This window comes from Pongo abelii, chromosome 9 (assembly GCF_028885655.2).
Source record: "Pongo abelii isolate AG06213 chromosome 9, NHGRI_mPonAbe1-v2.0_pri, whole genome shotgun sequence".
NCBI classification, from domain to species: Eukaryota; Metazoa; Chordata; class Mammalia; order Primates; family Hominidae; genus Pongo; species Pongo abelii.
In genome coordinates, this window is record NC_071994.2 from 25363330 (window position 1) to 25373795 (window position 10466).

Below are 10466 nucleotides of genomic sequence, written 5' to 3' on the forward strand. Positions count from 1 at the left end.
GGCCTCCCAAAGTGCTGGAATTACAGGTGTGAGCCACCACGCCTGGCCTAGACTGTCTTAACCTCTCAAAATCACCAAGTAAAGTAAATTATCTTCTTGTCTTCATTCTTTTAGAAGAGTGTTTTCATAGTATGTTTACAGATTTGTTGAGGAAATGAATAGGCCCATTACAGAAAATGAAACAAAATATATAAATTTGGAAAGGACTTACCTAATAAACAGATTTCCCTATTGTAGAAATCCTGAGAATTTGTAATATACTAATGTGCCTTGTGATCCTCCCAGGGATAGAATGTAAGTTGGATAAGGCACAGGGAGAATTAAAAGGTAGAACATTTCTCAGTATATTTGACTTGGACTCCTTATATAAAGCAATTTCTGGGACAAATATTTCATAACACAGGTTTTAGTAAACTTGCCTTACCATTTTTACATTATAATTATTTGATTAATTATCTTAATTCCATTTGCAATCTTAACTCCATTTGCCAGGCAAACTAATTGTAACAGGTTCTAGGATGTGGAGATCTTTTGGAGAAGGACATTATTCTTCCTAACACAATAAAAATATGCAGGAACAACATAGTTTTCATATATATATACCCAAAGACAATCAAATTACCTATGTGTGTGTATTTTATATATATATAACACTGTAAAACTGTGGCTCCCCAATCATGGGAATTTTGTTGTCTTTGTCATTTTATTTTTAACACCTATTCCAGGGCCTAACACATAGTACACATTTAGTAAACATTTTAGAAAGAAGAAATAAAGAAAAACAGGGAGGTTGGAAGAGAAGAAAGAGAGCTGTAAAACCCTTCATTATGTGAAAACAGTCTTGATATACGCAATCTGACCATTTATGCGATGCCTAATTCATTTGTTAGAACTCAGTCCTTCAGTGAAGATTATTTAGGGAAACTTGTCAGGATTTCAGGCTGGCTAAAACTAGGCTGCTCCTGCATATTTCCATTACAGTATGAAGAATAACACCACTCTAAAAGGTTTCTACATCCTAGAATAAATTATAGTTAATCTGGCAAAGAGAATTAAGGTTGCAGATGGAATTAAGGTTGCTAATCAGTTGTCCTTAGAGAGGGAGGCAGATGACAAACCAGAGCATCATGGTGTGAAAAGGACTTGGCCAGATGTTGCTGGCTTTGAAAATACATGAAAAGGACAATGAGCCAGAAGTGTGGGTGACCTTTAGAGCCTGGAAAAGGCAAATAAGTGGATTCTCTCCTATAGCCTCCAGAAAGAAAACATTCCTACCAATACATTAATGTAAGCCTGGTGGAACCCATTTTGGATTTCTTACTTCTAGAACTGTAATATAATAAATTTGTATTGTTTTTAAGCCACTATGTTTATAGTAATTTGTTACAGCAGCCACAGAGATACAGACCAATGGAACAGAACAGAACCCTCAGAAATAACGCCGCATATCTACAACTATCTGATCTTTGACAAAACTGACAAAAACAAGAAATGGGGAAATGATTCCCTATTTAATAAATGGTGCTGGGAAAACTGGCTAGCCATATGTAGAAAGCTGAAACTGGATCCCTTCCTTACACCTTATACAAAAATTAATTCAAGATGGATTAAAGACTTAAATGTTAGACCTGAAACCATAAAAACCCTAGAAGAAAACCTAGGCAATACCATTCAGAACATAGGCATGGGCAAGGACTTCATCTCTAAAACACCAAAAGCAATGGCAACAAAAGCCAAAATTGACAAATGGGATCTAATTAAACTAAAGAGCTTCTGCACAGCAAAAGAAACTACCATCAGAGTGAACAGGCAACCTACAGAATGGGAGAAAATTTTTGCAATCTACTCATCTGACAAAGGGCTAATATCCAGAATCTACAATGAACTCCAACAAATTTACAAGAAAAAAACAAACAACCCCATCAACAAGTGGGCAAAGGATGAACAGACACTTCTCAAAAGAAGACATTTATGCAGCCAAAAGACACATGAAAAAATGCTCATCATCACTGGCCATCAGAGAAATGCAAATCAAAACCACAATGAGATACCATCTCACACCAGTTAGAATGGCGGTCATTAAAAAGTCAAGAAACAACAGGTGCTAGAGAGGATGTGGAGAAATAGGAACACTTTTACACTGTTGGTGGGACTGTAAACCAGTTCAACCATTGTGCAAGACAGTGTGGCGATTCCTCAGGGATCTAGAACTAGAAATACCATTTGACCCAGCCATCCCATTACTGGGTATATACCCAAAGGATTATAAATCGTGCTGCTATAAAGACACATGCACACGTATGTTTATTGCGGCCCTATTCACAATAGCAAAGACTTGGAACCAAGCCAAATGCCCAACAATGATAGACTGGATTAAGAAAATGTGGCACATATACACCATGGAATACTATGCAGCCATAAAAAATGATGAGTTCATGTCCTTTGTAGGGATATGGATGAAGCTGGAAACCAACATTCTCAGCAAACTATCACAAGGACAGAAAACCAAACACTGCATGTTCTCACTCATAGGTGGGAATTGAACAATGAGAACACGTGGACATATGGTGGGGAACATCACATACTGGGGCCTGTTGTGGGGTGGGGGGAGGGGGGAGGGATAGCATTAGGAGATATGCCTAATGTTAAATGAGGAGTTAATGGGTGCAACACACCAACGTGGCACATGTGTACATATGTAACAAACCTGCATGTTGTGCACATGTACCCTAGAACTTAAAGTATAATTAAAAAAAAGAAAAAAAAAAAGAAAACCAATACATTCACGGATAATTGCCATATTTTTAATTGACCAGTAAATGAAAATAAATTATATAGAAGCAACAATGGTACAACCCTGATTACACCATTTATTTTAATGGATTAATTTCTAATTATTATAAATTCTACTATGTAGTATGTTAGTAAATACACAATACACAACAGTACACTTTTTTAAAAATTACTAACCTACATTAATAGAGAATCTCAGTATGGTTTTGGTCCTTTGGTTGTGCATAAGAAAGATACTACAGCAAAGCATGAATGAGTATTTGAGGACTATGGAAATTATTTAGGCTATATAATTCCAGGAAGCATTGTTTTTAAGGATGCTATTCAGCATACAGAAGCACAGTAGAAAATGTTTTATAAGAAAAAAATACACATTTCAAAATGTGAAAATTTTAATAAGATATAAATAATACACTCAAAGGATATTTCATTATTTAAACTTCCTTTCTTCAAATAGCCATTGAGTATCTACTCTGTCATGGTGTAAGATGGGGTAATATACTGATAATTAATACATGGTCTCTTAAGGTTCAGTTCCCTTATTGGAGGAAATAGACAAATATTTAATAGGAGTAAATGAGGCTCTAATAATAGGTAAAAAGTAATATAAAATTTCAGATGAGATTTTAACTATTCAGAATTTTTAAAAAGACTTTGACAATTGAATAATATTGCACTAAGCCTTCAAAGTTTTCAGATGAACATAGAAAAATAGATTCAAGGAAGGGGAGAAGACACTCGCAAAAGCATTTATACCTCAGAAATGGTTGAGATATGGAAAGTAACTTGTGGCACTTGGATAGAGACTGTATGGCTGACAGAGGCAAGATGTTTAAGGATGGAGCATATTGAAAAATTATTCTGGAAAATCATGTAGGGGCTAAGAACATGAAAGTCTTCAGAAACATATTAAGAATGTTGTACTTCTTCTGGGAGGAAATGGAAAACAGAGCATGTTCTCACTCACAGATGGGAATTGAACAATGAGAACACATGGACACAGGAAGGGGAACATCCCACTCTGGGGACTGTTGTGGGGTGGGGGGAGAGGGGAGAGATAGCATTAGGAGATATACCTAATGTAAATGGAGAGTTAATGGGTACAGCACACCAGCATGGCACATGTATACATATGTAACTAACCTGCACATTGTGCATATGTACCCTAAAACTTAAAGTATAATAAAAAATAAAAAAAAAAAACTAGATTGGGCCAATACAAAAAAAAAAAAAAAATTACAGGCTCATTGTATTTCTGAAAAAAAAATATATATTGTCATTAACTGTAGTCACCATGACATACAATTAAAAAAAAAAAAAGAACTTTTAAGCTGACATATAACATGACAAATTTGCTTCAGAGTAATTTAAAGGTGAAGACAATTGATTGAGAGACGTTACTATTTAATAAAATGAATGACGGAGGATAGAAGGCAGGACTAGCTTGCAGCTCCCACTGGGACAGACAGAGCAGCATGTGGAAACTCACATGATAAACTCTTGCTCCAAGAACTGCCACAACAACATAACAGGAAAGCTGAGAGAATCCACAGACCCTTTGAAGAAACTGGTCATTGCTACGGGCTTTCTGAGATGCCAAAAAAACTGTGAGTTGGCTTGCTTTCTCAGAGGGGAGGCTGGTGGTTTGGGGCAAGTTCTCAGCCCTGGTCAACAGCTGCCTGGAAATAGACTTAGTGCTGTTTGTGGGGTACAGCGGGAATGAGATTGGCCTTTAGGACTGTGGGCTGCATGGCGGCGGGGTGGGGCCTGTGACTGAGGGCTTTCCCCCATTTCCCTGGTGACCTGTATGACACAGCAGAGGAAGCCATAACCCCCCTTGGAACATAACTCCATTGGCTTGAGAACCACACCCCCATCCCCCAGAGCAGCTTCAGCAAGCCCCACCCAAGGAGAGTCTGAGCTCAGACACGCCTAACCCTGCCCCCACCTGGTGGCCTTTCTCTACTGGCCCTGGTAGTGAAAGACAAAGGACACAATCTCTTGAGAGCTCCATGGCCCTGCCCACCTCCTGAGAAACCTGGATACTTAACCAGCCCACCCTAGGGCAAGTTTGCTTTCTCCCTATAGTACCACAGCTGATGCACTCTGGAAAGCACACATCCTGGCTGCACACCAATCAACACAAAACTATCACACTAAACAAAAATACAATAAAGGACTCTAACAGAGTCCACCTCACGTCCCTGGTGTGTTCACCAGAGCAGGTGCTAATATCCATGGCTGGAAGACCTGAAGACAGATCACATCACAGGACTCTTTGCAGATACTCCCCAGTACCAGCCCAGAGCCTGGTAGCTCTGCTGGGTGGCTAGACCCAGAAGGGTAAAAACAATCACTGCAATATGGCTCTCAGGAAGCCCCATTCCTATGGGAAGTGGGAGAGCACCACATCAAGGGAGCATCCCATGGGACAAAACAATCTGAGCAGCAGCCCTTGAGTCCTAGATCTTCCCTCTGACATAGTCTACCCAAATGAGAAGGAACTAAAAAACAATTCTGGTAATATGACAAAACAAGATTCTTTTAACATCCCCAAAAGAACACACCAGATTACCAGCAATGAATACAAACCAAGATGAAATCTCTGAATTGCCAGGAAAAGAATTCAGAAGCTTAATGATTAAGCTAATCAAGGAGGCACTAGAGAAAAATGAAGTTCAACTTAAAGAAATCAAAACTAGGCCGGGCATGGTGGCTCACGCCTGTAATCCTAGCACTTTGGGAGGCCAAGACAGGCAGATCACGAGGTCAAGAGATTGAGACCATCCTGGCCAACATGGTGAAACCCCATCTCTACCAAAAATAGAAAAATTAGCTGGGTGTAGGGGTGCACACCTGTAGTCCCAGCTATTCGGGAGGCTGAGACAGAAGAATTGCTTGAACCCGGGAGGCGGAGGCTGCAGTGAGCCAAGATCATGCCATTGCACTCCAGCCTGGGTGATAGAGAGAGACTCCATTTAAAAAAAAAAAAAGAAAAGAAAAGAAATCAAAAACATGATATACAATATGAGGATATGAGAGAAAAAATCTTCAGTGAAATAGCATAAACAAAAAACAATCACAACTTCTAGAAATTGTGATTTCCAGAAAGGATACACTTAGAGAAATGAAAAATGCACTGAAAGTCTCAGCAATAGAATCAAACAAACAGAAGAAAAACTTCAGAGCTCAAGGACAAGGCTTTCAAATTAACCCAATCCATCCAAGACAAAGAAAAGTCTGGAAAATTTATTTGAAAGAATAATTGAGAAAAACTTCCCTGGCCTTGCTAGAGAACTACAAATTCAAATATAAGAAGCTCAAAGAACATCTGGGAACCTCATCACAAAAAGATAATCACCTAGGAACTTAGTCATCAGGTTATCTAAACACAAGATGAAGGAAAGATTCTTTTTTAACATTTTTTTATTTTTATTTTTTTGAGATGGAGTCTCACTCATGTTGCCCAGGCTGGAACGCAGTGGTGTGATCTTGGCTCACTGCAACCTCCACCTCCCAGGTTCAAGTGATTCTCCTGCCTCAGCCTCCTGAGTAGCTGGGATTACAGGCTTGCACCACCACATCTGGCTAACTTTGTATTTTTAGTAGAGACAGGGTTTCTCCATGTTGGTCAGGCTGGTCTCAAACTCCTGACCTCATGATCTGCTTGCCTCGGCCTCCCAAAGTGCTGGGATTACAGGCGTGAGCCACCACGCCCAGCCAGAAAGATTCTTAAGAGCTGTGAAGCAAAAGCATCAGGTAACTTATAAATGAAAACCTATTAAAGTAACAGCAGATTTATCAGCAGAAACCCCACAAACTGGAAGGAACTGAGGTCCTATTTTTAGCCTCCTTAAGCAAAACAATTATCAGCCAAGAATTTTGTATCCAGTGAAAGTAAGTTTCATAAATGAAGGAAAGATTCAGTTTATTACAGACAAACAAATGCTGAGATAATATACCACTACCAAGCCAGCACTACAGGAACTGCTAAAAGAAACTCTGAGTCTTGAAACAAATCCTCAGAATACAACAAAATAAAACCTCCTTAAACCATAAATCTCACAGGACCAATATAACAATAACACAATGAAAAAAAGACATTCAGGCAACAAATAGCACAATGAATAGAATAGTACCTCACATCTCAATACTAAGGTTGAATGTAAATGGCTTTAATGCTCCACTTAAAAGATACAGAATGGCAGAATGTATAAGAATTCACCAATCAAATTTTGGCTGTCTTCAGGAGACTAACCTAACACATAAAGACTCACATAAACTTAAGGTAAAGGAGTAGAAAAAGATATTCCATGCAAATGGACACCAAAGGCAAGCAGGAGTCACTATTCTTAAAACAGACAAAACAAACTTTAAAGCAATGAAAGTTTTAAAACACAAAGAGAGATATTATATAATAATAAAAGGTCTAGTCTAATAGGAAAATATCAGAATCCTAAAAATCCTAAAAAATTCTAAATATATATGGATCTAACACTGAGCTCCCATATTTTTTAAAACAATTACTACTAGACCTAAGAAATGAGATAGACAGCAACATAATAATAGTGGGGGATTTCAATACTCCACTGGCAGCACTATACAGGTCATCAAGACAGAAAGTCAACAAAGAAACAATGGATTTAAACTATATCCTAGAACAAATGGACTTAACAGATATTTACAGAACATTCTATGCAACAACTGCAGAATATACATTGTATTTATCAGCACATGGTACATTCTGCAAGATTGGGCACAAAACAAGTTTCAGTAAATTTAAGAAAATCAGGGTTATATCAAGTAATCTCTTAGACCACAGTAAAATAAAATTGAAAATCAACTCCAAAAGGAACCCTCAAAAATATGCAAATTTATGGAAATTAAATAACCTGCTTCTGAGTAATGGTTGGATCAACAATGAAATCAAGATGGAAATTTAAAAATTATTTTAACTTAATGATAATAGTGACACAACTTATCAAAACCTCTGAGACACAGCAAAAGCAGTGCTAGGAGGAGAAGTTCACAGCCTGAAATGTCTAAACCAAAAAGTCTGAAAGAGCATATGTAGGCAATCTAGGGTCACACCTCATGGAACTGGAGAAACAAGTACAATCCAAACCCAAACCCAGAAGAAGAAAAGAAATAACAAAGATCAGAGCAGAACTAAATGAAATTGAAACAAAAAAAACACTAAAGATAAATGAAACAAAAAGATGGTTCTTTGAAAAGACAAATAAAATTGATCAAGATTAACCAAGAATTAGCGAAATTAACCAAGAAAAGAGAGAAGACCAAAAAAAAGCTCAAATAAAAATGAAACAGGAGATATTACTACTGGTACTACAGAAATACAAAAGATTATTCAAGGCTGCCATGAACACCTTTATATGCATAAACTAGAAAACTTAGAGGAGATGGATAAATTCCTGGAAATATACAACCCTCCTAGATTAAACCAGGAAGATATGGAAACTCTGAACAGACCAATAATAAGCAGTGAGATTTAAACAGTAAATAAAAAATTGCCAATAAAAAGTCCAGGACCAGAAGGATATACAGCTGAATTTTATCAGACATTCAAAGAATTGATACCAATCCTCTTGACACTATTCCACAGGATAAAGAAAGAGGGAATCCTCCCTAAATCATTCTATGAAGCCAGTATCACCCTCATACCAAAACCAGGGAAGGACATAACAAAAAAGAAAACTACAGACCTTGATGAACATAGATGCAAGAATCCTCAACAAAATACTAGCTAGCCAAAATCCAATAGTATATCAGAAAGATAATCCACCATGATCAAATGGGTTTTATTCCAGCGATGCAGGGATGGTTTAACATTTGCAAGTCAATAAATATGATACACATCACATAAAGAGAATAAATACCACATAAATAGAACATACATCACATGATCATCTCAATAGATGCAGAAAGAAGCATTTGACACAATCCAGCATACCTTTATGATTAAAACCCTCAATAAAATTGGCATGGAGGATACATATAAGATAATAAAAGCCATCTATGACAAGTTCACAGCCAACATTATACTGGACACAGAAAAGTTGAAAGCATTCCCCCTGAGTACTAGAACAAGACAAGAATGCCCGCTTTCATCACTTCTATTCAACATAGTATGGGAAGTCCTAGCAAGAGCAATCAGACAAGGGAAAGAAATAAAGGGCATCCAAATCAGTAAAGAGGAAGTAAAACTGTCGCTATTTGCAGATGACACATTCATATACCTAGAAAACCCTAAAGACTCATTCAAAAATCTCCTAGAATTGGTAAATAATTCAGCCAAGTTTTAGGATAAAAAAATTAATGTACACAAATCAGGAGCTCAGCCATGCACCAACAGTGATCAAGCTGAGAATCTAATTAAAAATTCAATCCCATTTAAAATAGCTGCAAAGAAAAAAAAAAAAAAACTTAGGAATATACCTAATGAAAGAGGTGAAAGACCTCTGCAAGGAAAACTACAAAACACTGCTGAAAGAAATCACAGATGACACAAACAAATAGAAACACGTCCTATGCTCATGGATGAGTAGAAATCAATATTGTGAAAATAGTTACTGCCAAAAGCAATCTACAAATTCCATGCAATTCCCATCAAAATTTCACCATCATTCTTCACAGAACTAGAAGAAAACAATTCTAAAATTCATATGGAACCAAAAAAGAGCCTGCATAGCCAAAAAAAAAAAAAAGACTAAGCAAAAAGAACAAATCTGGAGGCATCATGTTACCTGACTTCAAACTATAGTATAAGGCCATAATCACAATCACCAAACCAGCATGGTACTTGTATAAAAATAGGCACAAAGACCAATGGAACAAAATAGAGAATACAGAAATAAAGCCAGATACTTAACAGCCAACTGATCTTGAACAAAGCAAACAAAAACATACAGTGGGGAAATGACACCTTATTTCAACAAACGGTGCTAGGATAATTGGCAAGCCACATGTAGAAGAATGAAAAGATTTTCATCTCTCACCTTATACAAAAATCAACTCAAGATGGATGAAAACATAAATCTAAGACCTGTAACTCTAAAAATTCTAGAAGATAACATTGGAAAAACCCTTCTAGACATTGCTTTAGGCAAATACGTCATAATCAAGAAGCCAAAAGCAAATACAACAAAAACAAAGATAAATAGATGGGACTTAATTAAACTAAAAAGCTTCTGCACAGCAAAAGAAGTAATCAGCAGAGTTAACAGACAACCCACAGAGTGGGAGAAAAATCTTCACAATCCATATTGACAAAGGACTAATATTACTCAGCAGTATAAAGAAATGAAACAATGGCATTTGCAGCAACCTGGATGGAATTGGAGACTATTATTCTAAGTGAAGTAACTCAGAAATAGAAAACCAAATATTATATGTTCTCTGTCATAATTGAGAGCTATGCTATGAGGATGCAAAGGCATAAGAATGATACAATGGATTTTGGGGACTCTAAGGGAGGTGAGGGATAAAAGACTACACATTTGGTGCAGCATACACTGCTTGGGTGATGGGTTCACCAAAATCTCAGAAATCACCACTAAAGAACTTATTCATGTAACCAAGCACCACCTGTTCCTCAAAAACCCATCGAAATAAAAAATTTAAAAATATATATATGCGATAAATAATTAAAAATA